Below are 13,656 nucleotides of genomic sequence, written 5' to 3'. Positions count from 1 at the left end.
GAGCCTGACATGGAGTTAGATCTCAGGACCCTGGGATCATGACCTGAGCTGAATGCAAATGCTTAGCCACCTGAGCCACCCAGGCGTCCCTGCCACAGGTCACCTGTAACACAGAAGTGAATTGATACAAACAAGCAGGTAAGAGGCAGTTACTTTAATGAAGACCTTATGATGTTATCATTAAACTGACTGAGTTCACATCCCAGGTAAGCCACTTCGCTGTGTGCCATTGGCAGTTCATCTAACTTTATCGTTAACCACATAAACGATTGCTATTTAAATAATGTGTATAGATTTTTTTTATCTATGGGAATCCTTATTAATAACAACAAACATCACAATTGTACTGACAACTCCTGCTCTTATCATAAAAAGAAAAGGAAAATTGAAATAAGATGTTGTATGTCTATCACGACTTTGTACCCAAACAACTTACCAGTAAGGAACATTTTTAAAAAAGAATCCGTGAGCGTCAGCACTGTAAAAAACAACAGGATGCAAAGGGTCGCTGCTGCAGCAGACACTTCTCAGTGACATAAATATTGAAGCCATTGAGACATTAAACTATAATTTGGGCTTCATGCTGCAGTGATTTTACTCTATTGCACAGTCTGCTAGGATCTCCCACTTGTTTTTCTATTAAACAGAAAGTAGGAAACCATTGAAATTCAAGTAGATTTTTACTTAAATTTGTTTCTTATTGGAAACATCTAAAAAGGCGGGGAGGTAACAGCTAAAAGAGTGAATATTCTGATGCTAACAAAGTGATTTTTAAAAATATTTATTCTTCTGTTTAACTTGCAAAGGATTATCTATAAATGCTCTCACATCGTACATATTTTTTACACATCTGATTTCTAATATACATTACCAACATGATTTGTAGGTCATATTGCAATTTAGGCTGCATGTTGAGTTGTATACATTAAAGTAACATAAAAATGAACCATTATTATTTTATTCCTACATTTTTATTTTAGACATTTGAGTAATTCAAGAGTATGTTAAAATAAGCTTGACATTCCAGGACTTTCAAAGAATAGTTCACCCATTATGTATGAACAAAAATTGTGAAGCCTAACTATATCGTTTTAATTTATTACTGGCAAGTTGGGAGCATCATGGTTTTAGAAATTCTTGATGCCCTGCTAATAATTGTATATGGAATTAATATATACTTCTTGATCTTTTCTAAAGCTAAATCTATTTTTTTCACATTGCAGTATGCTCCTTGATGATACACAGAAATCACTGATTATTCATTACCCTACAGTCTTCCAACGGTTCATTGTCATTACTTAAAAATATGTATTAATGAAAAAATGTTCTCTAATAAATATGTAAAGTTTAAGTCTTTTTTTTTTAATTTTAGAAAAAAAGCTTTCTTATTACTGAGCAACGNTCATTACTTAAAAATATGTATTAATGAAAAAATGTTCTCTAATAAATATGTAAAGTTTAAGTCTTTTTTTTTAATTTTAGAAAAAAAGCTTTCTTATTACTGAGCAACAACTCCTTCTCTAAGACATTTAGGTCACTGCAAACTTGTGAGTTGGAAAAGTAACTTGTAGAATCATTAGGATGCTAAGATGTAAGAAAGAGAGGAGGAAAAGCACCAAGTATTAAGCATAACGATCTGCACCTGGTTTCAATCACGACTTTATTCCTAAGCATCAACCATTTTGGAATACAAATTTCAGTGCTTGCACAGCTGGAATACAATGCTACTTTCCAGATAGTGGAAAGTCATTAAGAGTACATAAATAGACCAAAATATGATTTTGTAAGACTGAACTATGAAATTTACTGAGGGGTAGGATTGTTTAAAATATATGCAGTTTGTTCAGAACTACTTTTTAAAAATAGCCTAAAAGTAAATACAGAGAAGATCATTTCATTGCCTGTCTGGGATTGATTTACAAGGAGCCTATAAATAAAAGAGTGATTACCATCTAATGTGGGAGCTATAGCTGCTGTCCGAAAATAAGCCTCCCTGTATGGTTCCAAAGGGTAAAAATTCTGCTACTAAGGGAACAGACTTGATTTTCCACTTATCTTTTAATGACTTCCTGCAGGCAAAAACCTGGAGCCAAAATCCTACTGACATCTGTTTGTTGGTATGGGTCTTATTTAGAACCCCAGTGCTAGATAATTATTCATTATTTGTTGGCTGTAGGATTGTGCAGCTCAAAATGTTTTGTAACATTTAAGCTATAATAAAAAAAGGAATAAACAAAACTATTCTCCTCAATACTCATTTATATAGAGCATCAGCAAAACAAATGGGAGAGCTTATAACAATTTATTGCTAGATAGTCACTGCTTAAAGTTCACATTTATCATTAACAAATGCAAGGAAGGAAAACTGTCAACTTTTTCATCTTAAATCAAGTGTGACATTTTAATGATTAAGGACACTTCATGTTGTAATTTACGCTGTTATGTAAGTCAGCCTGAGGAGTATTTTATTTTATCCTTAATATTTACTTTTAAGGCACTCTGATTTCACTAAAGAATAATGGGGTTTGAGTTTGAAAAAAAATTGGATTCTAGTCTAGACTTGACCTTAGGGATATTAGGAAAATCACTTAACCTTCCTAAACCTCTTTACTCATGTATTATTTGGTGATAACAATATTTATCTCAAAAGGTCATAGTGGAGAATAAGTTAATAGGCAGGATATATGACATCACTATCTTAATAATGTTTTATTTTCTCCCTAAAGTCTTCTGTTACTTGCTTTGAAGTGTTTGGTTTGAAGCATAAGTCTGTGCTGACCAAGTGATGTTTAGCACCGAAATAAAACCCAAGTCAATTCAATTTAAATATAGGTATGTGGGTCAACTACATGACAGAAATATTAGTTAGGCACTTACAATGTGAGAATTATCCAAATATGGACCATGTCTACGGTAGATTTAAAAATGTCCCACAAGATATCAGGACCTAATTCTCAGAACCTATGAATATTACCTTATGTGACCAAAAAAAATGTGATTATTTTTAAGAATTTTGAGATGAGGACATCATCCTGGATTAGGCAAGTGGGTCCTGAATGCAGTCACATGCGCTCTTATAAGAAAGAAGCAGAGGCAGTGTTAATACAGAGAGAAGAGGAGACACACGGAGGAGATGATGTGTCCTTGGTGGCTGATGTCAGAGTAATCAAGTGTAAGTCAAAGAAAGATGGCGGCCACCAAGGAAGAAGCATGACACAGCATGAAACATGATTCCCCCCTAGATCCTCCAGAGGGAATATTGTCCTGCTGACACCTTGATTTTGGACTTCTGGCACCCAGACTGTGAGAGAGTATATTACTTTGGTTTTACATCATCAAGCTTGTAGTAACTCATTATAGCAGTGTCCAATACGAATACAGAGTTCTTTATTGTTTATAGCTAAATAGCATTGACTAACAAATCATCCATGACATTGTAGGGGATAAACACTAGAAGTTTGATCCAATTGCTAGACGACCACGAGGCAGTCACTATGTGGCCATAAATCATCATAAATGTAATAGTTGGGTGGGCACTGAAGGTTATATAGACGTCCCAGGAAAACAAAGAATGGAAGAAGGACATTCCAAATGTATTACATACATGAAGGCAAAAAAGAAGGTTAAAAAGTTAGATAAGCACAAGTTAGTGGTTGTTTTTGTTTCTGTTTGCTTGTTGATTTTTTAATGTAAGTTTCTGTCACCAAAATGGAGGAACTGGGTGGAGGAAATTTCATTTTGAGACCCAGTAGTAAAAAGATTTATAATGTAAAGTCCCGGGAACTGGATTGAGGTACTTGTGTGGATCAGCATGTGAACAAAATGGAAAATATTCTTTAATCTCTGAACCTCAGACACTGCTGAGGTGCCTTCTCTTCACGTAATATATCTTCTCTACTAAAGGACAGCAACATGTCTAGTCTAGGGTACACTGTAAGGTACAGGGTGGAGTGGATTTTAGGCTGGAAAAGTATACAGGTGCACAAGTATAATGGATAATGGGCACTTTAAAAGAAAGCAAAGCAGTTATGTTAAAGAGAGAGCAAGATATGGTTAAGATTCCCAACCACTCATTCGTGTAAAGAAACTGAAGAAGCATCAAAATCACTTATTTGTAGGTATATGTTAATGATAGATTTGTTGATGGTATTGTTATGTGGGGAGTATGAATGGGTTCATCATATTAAATTAACTGTTTAGTAAATTACATTTATTTAATGGCTCTGTGTACGGTTCATGTATCTGAAGGGAACATTTGTGTTGTTTTCCCCTGAGTTAAAATAACTATTCATGTATTTTCATGAAGAACAGTATCTCTAAGGGCATAGGGAAAGAAAAAAAAAAAAAAACCAGTCCATGTTTTTCATGCCTGCATATGCAGATTAAGTAGGTACTATATTACCATTTTAATAAAAATGTCTCAACCACTTTTATTTCTTTCTAATTTTGAAGGAGCTTACTCATACAGAAGCAAGGATATCTGCAAATGTATTGAGGCATGAAGAGGCACAGCCTTTTAGGAAAAGTAGAAAGAGATACCAGTGTTAGAAGAGAGGGTGAGTGACCAGGAAAACAATAGAAAAGACTCAATAGTCATTTGCAGCAATGGTGAGAAGATCTTTTAGACAGCAAGCTGAAGGGTTTAGAGGTGGTGCATATAAGATGAATTAGAGAAAAAGTGGAGCAGAGTAACCATGACAGGTGAAGAAAACTAAAACTAGTAAATAATTTTAGACAAGAGAAAATGCAGCCTGAACTATAATAATAGCTATGCCACAAAAAGGATATCTAGTATGTAGTATATAGGGCTCATTTAGAGGGCCCTGTGGAATGACAAAATGAGGCAGCCAATTCATATCTTCCTTTTCTCCCTCAATATACTTTCTGGTCTGATTAATAATAGTACTTAGAACTCCAGGTTTGACTATGTCAAGTATTCACAAAACCATTGAATTTATACGTAATATTTAATATACAGTAATATGCAAGTGAATGGAATTCTGAATGATAATCTAGACAAAGAAACAAAAACCGAAAGCTTTTATTTTTCTCATCAAATTATATAGGGTTGTCTAAAATAAAATTTCAAGTTTTTCAGATCATATTGTCCCCTACAGTAGTTGGCAGAGATAGCAAAACTGGCATTTCATGATAAGCCAATCCAGGCTAAAATGAAAACCCTATCACTTAAGAAAAAATTAATCATACTAATAAACATGTAAGTGAAAAAATTAAGTTTTTATAACTATTAACTCATCATCAGGGAATAGAATTTTGTGCAAAGAAAAATATTGGAAAGAAATTTTATTGATCTGGAACAATAATAACCACAAACATGTATTTTTTTCTGAAATAGCTGTGTTTTACAGCATGCAATTCTTTTCTGATTTTTAAAACTATTGATTTAAATATATGGCACATGCAGTATTTAGATAAAAGCACATTAAAATTAAATGAGACTGCTACCAATTACAGTAAATGTCAGAAAAGCAATTGGCTTTGGGAAGTTAAAATTATTGTCTAGAAGCTATTCTGAATAACTATTGAGACAAAAGAATTTTAAATTAATTTTTCATTTACCATGAAAGGTCTAGATAGAAGAGATTGTGTTTATTGGTTTTGGCTAATAATAAATTGTTTTACCCTTATAGGAAAATATTTTAAATGTTTCAGCCACTAAGAAAGTTTGGAGTTGATTTTTCAGTTTAAAACATAGATATAACTCTGAAACTATATTTTTATGCCAGCTTTAAAAATAATATTTTGAAATTAGATTTGTAGCGTCCGTATTAGAGATGTTTTATACTTTTAAAAATATGATAGTGGGGCACTGGGTGGCTTAATCGGTTAAGCATCTGACTCTTGATTTTGGCTCAGGTCATGATCTCAGGGTCATGGGATCAAGCCCCACATCCTGCTCCTTGCTCAGTGGAGAGTCTGCTGGAGGTTCTTTCTCACTTTCTGCCCCTTCCCCTCAATAAATAAATAAATCTTTAAAAAAATAAATATGGATATAGTAGTTAGTTTCAAATATCATTATCCTATGAAGATATTAAAATACAACAGTGTCCATGAAGTAGATCAAGGATAAATTAGGATTAGAAGCTATTTTCAGTTTTAACTGTCCAAGAAGCTGTTATAAACAACTTTCTGGTGGCAGTGAAAATTGCATTAGTGGTTTTAATAACGTATTTTAAATATAAACATTAGAGGATAATGTCAAATACCAGAGATGGAGATTTCACAATTGAAACAGTATTCGTGGCAGAGAAATAATTCATCTCTAAAGCCCATTTAAGAGGTTTCTATATACAGGGTACCCTTGAAGCCAACAACTGTCTCTTCCGTGTACTCTCAGAATTTGGCATTTTGGCTATTATGTAACACTAATATTGTCCATTACATCAAATCTGTTCAGTAAATATTTAGAAAAGGAATAAATGAGCTGCATGAAGTTATTTGCCAAGCACTCTTCCCCAGCAAAGAACTCTTTCCCACGGAATTTCTGTCCTAGTGAAAAAGGAAGGAAGAGGAGCCTCAGGATTGGCATAGTCTGCCAAGCAATAATACATTTCATAATTATAGACGAGTCAGCTAATGATAGCATGGAGTGGAAAAATTTTGGTCACCACATCTCCTACCTACTTTTTTTCTTCCAAGCATTGTCAGTAAATTAGGGGAAAAGGTATAAGTGCTCTGGAGTTTTAAAAAGGTTCATGTTGCTATAGGAATTCATTATAATTTGCAATATCAATCTGAGTTGATATTACTATAAGGTATAGTTGACCTTTGCTTTTTTTCCTAAACACTTGTGTTTGCTTTCATCTGCAGATTTTTGAAAATACTATTAGAGAGGTTGCTTAAACCTTTAACCTTATGTTAATCAAAGTAAGAATTTATGTACCAAAGATAATTAGAAGATGAGAAAATGAACTTCCAGCTAGCACATTAGCACTTTTGTTTAACACGTATCTTCTTTTTTTATATTTTGACTCGAAATAATTTTCACATTTGCTCTTTGGCATCATAAGAGCCAATTATTTGGCTTATTTAGAATAATGACCCTATTACATTATAAATGGCATTGAAGGTGAATATTTATATTACATTATCTGAATCACTTTTTTTTTTTTAACAAATATGCATCATTCAGCTATACCTTGACTCTTGGAATCTGAATTCCTGGAGGTGAGACTTAGAAGTTACATTTTAATTGACTAGCTAGGATTCAGAATACTGCTATTAGAGCCGTTCAGGCACAAGTCACTCCCCAACCCCTACCTGTGGCACCATTATTTCGAGGTAGAAGGAAACCTTGAACGTGATTCAGTCAATCTCAAGTTATTTCTCATAATGGAGTTTCTGGTAGAGAGAATGGACAAAAAAATAGGAAGCAATAGACATTTTTCCGGAATTACAGATGCAAGCTTTACCAGTAACTTCAGTTCAGGTATCAACTTGGCAGTCCTGTTCCAGTGACAGCTCCATCTTAATCCCCCAACTCTCCTCTCTCTCTCTCTCTCAACCCCTACACTCAGTAGTGATTCTACTGCCTCTGTTTCTGTGCTTTCTTTCTGGGTATAACATTCAAAACTCCCAAACTGAGAGGATGTGATTGAACTGCTTTGTCACGATCACATCAAGATCATCCCCATTGGGTGTGTGTCCTTGTTGGTTTTTTACCTTTCCTTTTAACAAGGCATGCTCTTGAATCCAGTCTAAGATTGTCTTTTGTTTAAGATGTGATTCCTGCTTCAGTTACTCGCGGAATCACAGTCAAATGTGAAATCAAAGGACTGGGAGTGTGTTATTTAGAGTTTCAAAGTCTGTTTAGTACTCTAGACATATTTAGTCATAAGCATAGAAGAAATACATTATTTTGATATATTTTCAATGAAATAAGTAGTGCTTATGAAGAATCTAACAATAACTTACAAATTCTTACCTGATGGAAAACAGCATCTTCTTCTACTAATTGTTACTTCTGTGGCCCTCTTAGAAAGCATTAGCAATGCAAATGCATGTTAGCTAGATGTATTCTTTCACTTAAAAAAATATGTTTAAGTGTTTCTTTGGGAACTTGCTCTCTTTTTCATTTTTTTCATCTTACCAGCTTTAATAAAAAAATTTTTAAAAAGGTACTAACATTGATTTGGTGGAATGTTTACCAGTCACAGCTTGTATTTATTTACAATAATGCTATAACTGTAATAAACCAACTATTTTGCAATAAACATAAGCATTTATCGATTGGCACTTACATAAAAATAAGTGTTAATTTGTTAGAACTTTTACAAAGGCAGATACAGAAAATGAATTTGTCAAATAAATATACCCCAATATCAACATTTTCATACTGATTTTATGATAATTATAATTCTTGACACATGGTTGTCTTTACTCCTGAAAGAAAAGGAAAAACTTAGCAGATGGAGTGGCAGCTGACTGAGCCTAGGAAAACCAGGTAAGTAGAAGTCTCTCAGATCCCCCTCCACCTAAGTACCCCGTATGTTATTTCCATGCTACAGTGGGCATTTCACAGAGAGGGGAGGACTTCTTCCACGTTGACATTAACACTAATTCAGCACAGGCCCCATTGCTCTGGAAATCCCAAACAAATCTAATGGGCTTTACTGACTCCCTAAGAAGAGCTTAAACCCCAAGACAGGGTAAGGCACAGACAGAAGTCTTTTGCAGCACGTAGCTATGACTATAGAAGGAGTCCCACTAAATAGTGCCAAACCTGCCGCTTGCGATCCAGGACAAATTATAGACCATTTCTAGGTTCGCTCGATCATTTTTAGTCCTTCCGGCTCTTAACCTCGAGCTCAGCAAATATTTTTATTTTCCAAAAAGGCAGACTTCTGCATAAAACGATAGCTCGCAAGACTAACTCTTCACTATGGACCTGCAAAAAGTCTAATTTGAAATTCAAAAAGGATCTGATCTTTTTTTGGCCTACGTTGTATCTGTTTCCCCTGAGGCAACAATCGCTTTGGCTTTGGTAAATCACAGGGATGGGGAGTGTCTAAAAAATTCACAAAGAAACATTTTTGTTAAATAGTTTCCTGTGTTATTTTGTTTCACTAGTCTCAGTAGTCGTAAATCCCAAAAGGTAGGAATACAAGGTACTCAGAAATAATGTTCAGTAAAAAGTAAAAATATGACAGACTTAAATAAGAGTTTGGTGCAACAATGCTGTGACCTTAGTATGAAACAACCGCATTATTTTATTTTGCATACATTTTGTATAAATTGAAAGCAAGAACCTGGAATGCAGCCTGCCGAACTAGAATGTTAATTCAGTCTATGTCTAGAATTGAAATTCAAGATTTTTAGTGGAAGGGAACAAATCTAATGGCTATAAAAAAAATATATTGTGCTCAGCACTATGCTTAAAGAGACGACACGCTTGAAAGGTAAATAAGGCAAGTGCATGGAATAAACATAAGAAAACATAAAGAGTTAAAATAATTGTAAAAGTTAATAAAGTTAATAAAAAGAACCATATCATTGTAGCGAAAGGAGTAGTGGATACGATGGGGCTCTTTCTAAACCAGACTCTAATACAGGATATGTCATTTTGATAAACTGGCTGCTTCTCTAAATATTTTCAGAAAATTTTCTGAACTTCCCCGTGAAGAAGGGGATTTTATGCAGTATGTAGGGTAGCCAATCCCATGCCTGCCCGGTGATGAGAATTATTAGAATTTTTTGACGTGACGTTTTAAGGTAATCTTTGATATACTATGAGTTAAGAATTCCTCGGATTTACTTGCCTTCAAAATCCTGAAGGGAGTCCTTGAGCATTTATTATGTAACAAAGTATCCTTCATCTGAGACTATCCCATGGGAAAGTCTGAGTCATGGAATTCCCCTGGGAGAATCTGCATATTACAACAATAGGAAAAGTATATAATTGCACTCAATCTTGACACTTTATACTATGTAAACAAACTTTTAGCACGACTGATATTTTATAAAGTCAGAGCATACAAGAAATTCCTGTTACAACACCAAATAAGAAATGTTACCTTATAATTGATACTGACACCGTCAATCGTCTTGGGTGTACGGGAGAACATATCATTTCAGGCAGAAAAATAACGAGTTGTATCCATAGAGGTGGTTCATTAACCAAGCCCTTCCCCCACCTCCTGCTAAGATGGCGGGTGGCACTGCGGGCTCCCTAGTTCTGCCTAGACCTTTCACATACATGCAGAGAAACAGCATGTTTCACCAACAGAAGGCTAAGAAAACTCATGTTTTAAAATGTCTTTGCACAGGGGAGCCTGGGCGGCTCAGCTGGTTAAGCGACTGCCTTCAGCTCAGTTCATGATCCCAGAGTCCCCAGGATCAAGCACTGCTTCAGGCTTCCCTGCTTAGCGGGGAGTCTGCTTCTCTCTCTCCCTCTGCCCCTCCCCTTGCTCCTTCTTTCTCTCTAACTCTCTCGTCTGTCTCAAGTTAATGAATAAAATCTAAAAAAAAAAAAGTCTCTGCACAATAGAATGATTTTTAAACAAGGAAAAATATCAAGTATACAGAGCCAGCACTAGCACAGGACATATTCCATATTTCGAAAAGTGTTACACATATCTATTGTTAAAGTTACATCGTTGAATCTTAATTTATTCTCCACCCTACTGAGCTTCCTGAAGGAAAAGAGCAGTCCTCTATCTAACCCCTTTGTCTAACAGCCCGTAACATCATCTCCATCATGGAGGTTTTCCATATGCTAAGAAACCTCAAGAACCTATAAAAACCTGTTTAATTTATAATTATGAAACTTGGCATTCTCAGCCACAAACTACCAAAAACTAATGTAGCAAAAGCAGTAGTTAAAACAAGAAACAAAAGAAAAATACAAAGAAATAATTAAAAAATAAATCTCTATTTGTTTGCTAGTGCTTAACTATTAGAAAATGATATAAACAAACACAATTTATACGATAATTTGAATTGGTATTTTCATTGTATATAAGACNAAGAAACAAAAGAAAAATACAAAGAAATAATTAAAAAATAAATCTCTATTTGTTTGCTAGTGCTTAACTATTTGTTAGAAAATGATATAAACAAACACAATTTATACGATAATTTGAATTGGTATTTTCATTGTATATAAGACTATTATTGATTAATAAGAATGACTTTATAATACATAAGCTTATTCTAGACTTTGGATTTTTCCAGATTTTTGGGCTGTTGGTGTATCATTGGCAATCCTAAACAGTTTTGGTTAGGATTAAGAAAACATTGTGCTTTTATTTTAAGGATAGACAGAAAAGTATAAAGGTTAAAGGGGTCACAATGTAATTAAGGCATGGTACACCTGTTACTTTTCTAAATCACTTTAAGGGAACTGAAGCAATTTAGATAGAACAAAGGACTATTGTAGATGACACATTTCCTCAGCTCAGACGTCTTTTAGTCCTCGCTTGTAATGGAAACCATCATAGATACTAATCAGAGTAAAAACGGACACCTGGGCAGAACAGCCGAGATTAGAAGTGGCTAATAACATTCCTGATAACAAGGCTCCTAGAGGAGGTGATTTTTTTTCAGATGTCCCCTGCAAAAGAGTGCATATTATCTGACACCTTTTAGCATTCAGTATTTCAAAAATAACAAAGTATCTTTTAAAATTTTGAGTAATTTGTATATATTCTAGATTGTATCTCATGCCTTTCATTTAAATTTCAATTTTGTTCAGTGAGTTAAAAATCACTGCCTAGGAAATAAGCATCATGTTGGCAGGGAGATTTTTGCCTTGTATCTACACAATTTATAACACATAATAATACACAGTTCACCAATGATTATTTTTTAATATACAAAAATTAAAGCATGGGTCATTTAAGATTCCTAAAGGTTTGAAAAAAATACAGTCTTGTCAAAATATGGTTTATAATTTTTACATTAAATAACATTCCTTAAAAACGTGCTAAAATGATATATCCTAATATACTAATCAATATTAATTATCCTTCATGGTCTATATCCTATAAGTAATATATCTTAACGATTATGTATTTTTGCCAGGATTTTGTTCTAAACTGTACTCTGAATAAAAACCTAGCTTCAAAGAATAGTGGTTAGTCAAGTAACTTCTAAAAGTCCTGAAGATCTCAACTCGTATTTTGCCTTATTTTAAGTAGGTAAAAATAGATAGACAATCAGAACACAACAGAAAAAATAAGCTTTCTGACATATATAAAACCAGTGAATGAGTCTGAAGTAGCTCATTCCATTCTGCTACAAATTGAAGAAAACCAAACTGGCATAAACAGTAATTAAACTTCAGGCAATGTTCTGCAATGCCCATTCAGCTTCTCGAGAGTAAGCAGCTGGTTGTAAATGGTGGCAATCTTTTCCTCTTAAGAGAGGAACAGAAAACCTCTTGAAAAGCATGAAGGGAACAGTTTAAAGAAAAAAAATCTATGGATAAATAATAAACTTTTATTTGAACAAGCAGAAAAATGTGATACAGCCTTCTGCGTGAATATTATAGAATGTTCGTATTTCCATTAATTTTGTCTTATAAATTGTCAAGGTGAGCACACATCATTCAACTATTTTAGAAACTGTAATCTCTATATTTTATGCTATCTGGCACAAAATGTAATCTTAGAGTACACAATATTCAACATCAAATCAAAAGCCATCTCTAACACAGCTCAATGGGTAATGCTCACAGGTATTTAAACTTATTTTCAGATTAAATCTGCTGCAATGGTTTTCAAATAAAGTACCATATCTGAAATCTTGGCACATCTTTTATTTGAGCTCAAACTACTTCAAACTGAGTCACTTTTCTCTGATTAAAGCATTGGCAGCCACCACTAAGAGCTTGCTTTTAACATGTCAATTCACAGACTCCAAGAATTCTACTTTTTATAAAGTTCACTCAAGGTTTGACAAATAATTTTCAGATCTCGATTCACGGGAGGGATTGGAACCAAGAAGACCTATTTAAGGATGGTCACCTTTTTTCAAATTTTCTACATCTGTTGGAAAATTTGCAAAGAGACAATAATGACGAAGAGGGGTTTATCAAACTGGATTTGACTAACCCATCTAGTCTTCTGCTAGCAAGATAAAATCCAGATGCCACCACAACCGTAGCTCTTCTCCAGCACAGCATATGCTTCTAATAGTTTCTAGTGTTTTCCCTTTTGCAGAAACTACACCAACTTCACCACCATCTTAAAATGCAGCTAACAGAGTAGGGTGAGGAAAGAAGAGCTCTAAAATTGCTTAAAATTCAGCATGCAAACCTAAACACTTGACTCAGGAGGATTCCTTATGATGGTTATTCAAAATTTATTTACTTGTTGTTTATACACCATGAATAATTGATTTCTTGTAGAGCAGAAAACACACACAAATTGAAATAAGGTGTTTTATAAGATCAGAAATGCCCACCCTAAGGATGAAAATGAATAAATACAGTTTTTCCATGGTAACACAGTCAGATCAAAATGATAGCCTATCTCAAAAAGTGTCAATTCTGCTTAGTAGACTTTATATAAGAAAACAAAGAGGTACGCATTAAATGATTTAGGAATGTTTCCAAAAATGTTTAATTTTTAGATTGTTATCAATGGGAAATAGATGTATTTTTTAAAAAGCAGTAGACAAAAATGTTACTTTATC

This window comes from Ailuropoda melanoleuca, chromosome 8 (genome assembly GCF_002007445.2).
Source record: "Ailuropoda melanoleuca isolate Jingjing chromosome 8, ASM200744v2, whole genome shotgun sequence".
In the NCBI taxonomy this organism is placed as follows: domain Eukaryota; kingdom Metazoa; phylum Chordata; class Mammalia; order Carnivora; family Ursidae; genus Ailuropoda; species Ailuropoda melanoleuca.
The sequence above is the reverse complement of the archived record's forward strand: the minus strand, read 5'-3'. Positions refer to the sequence as shown.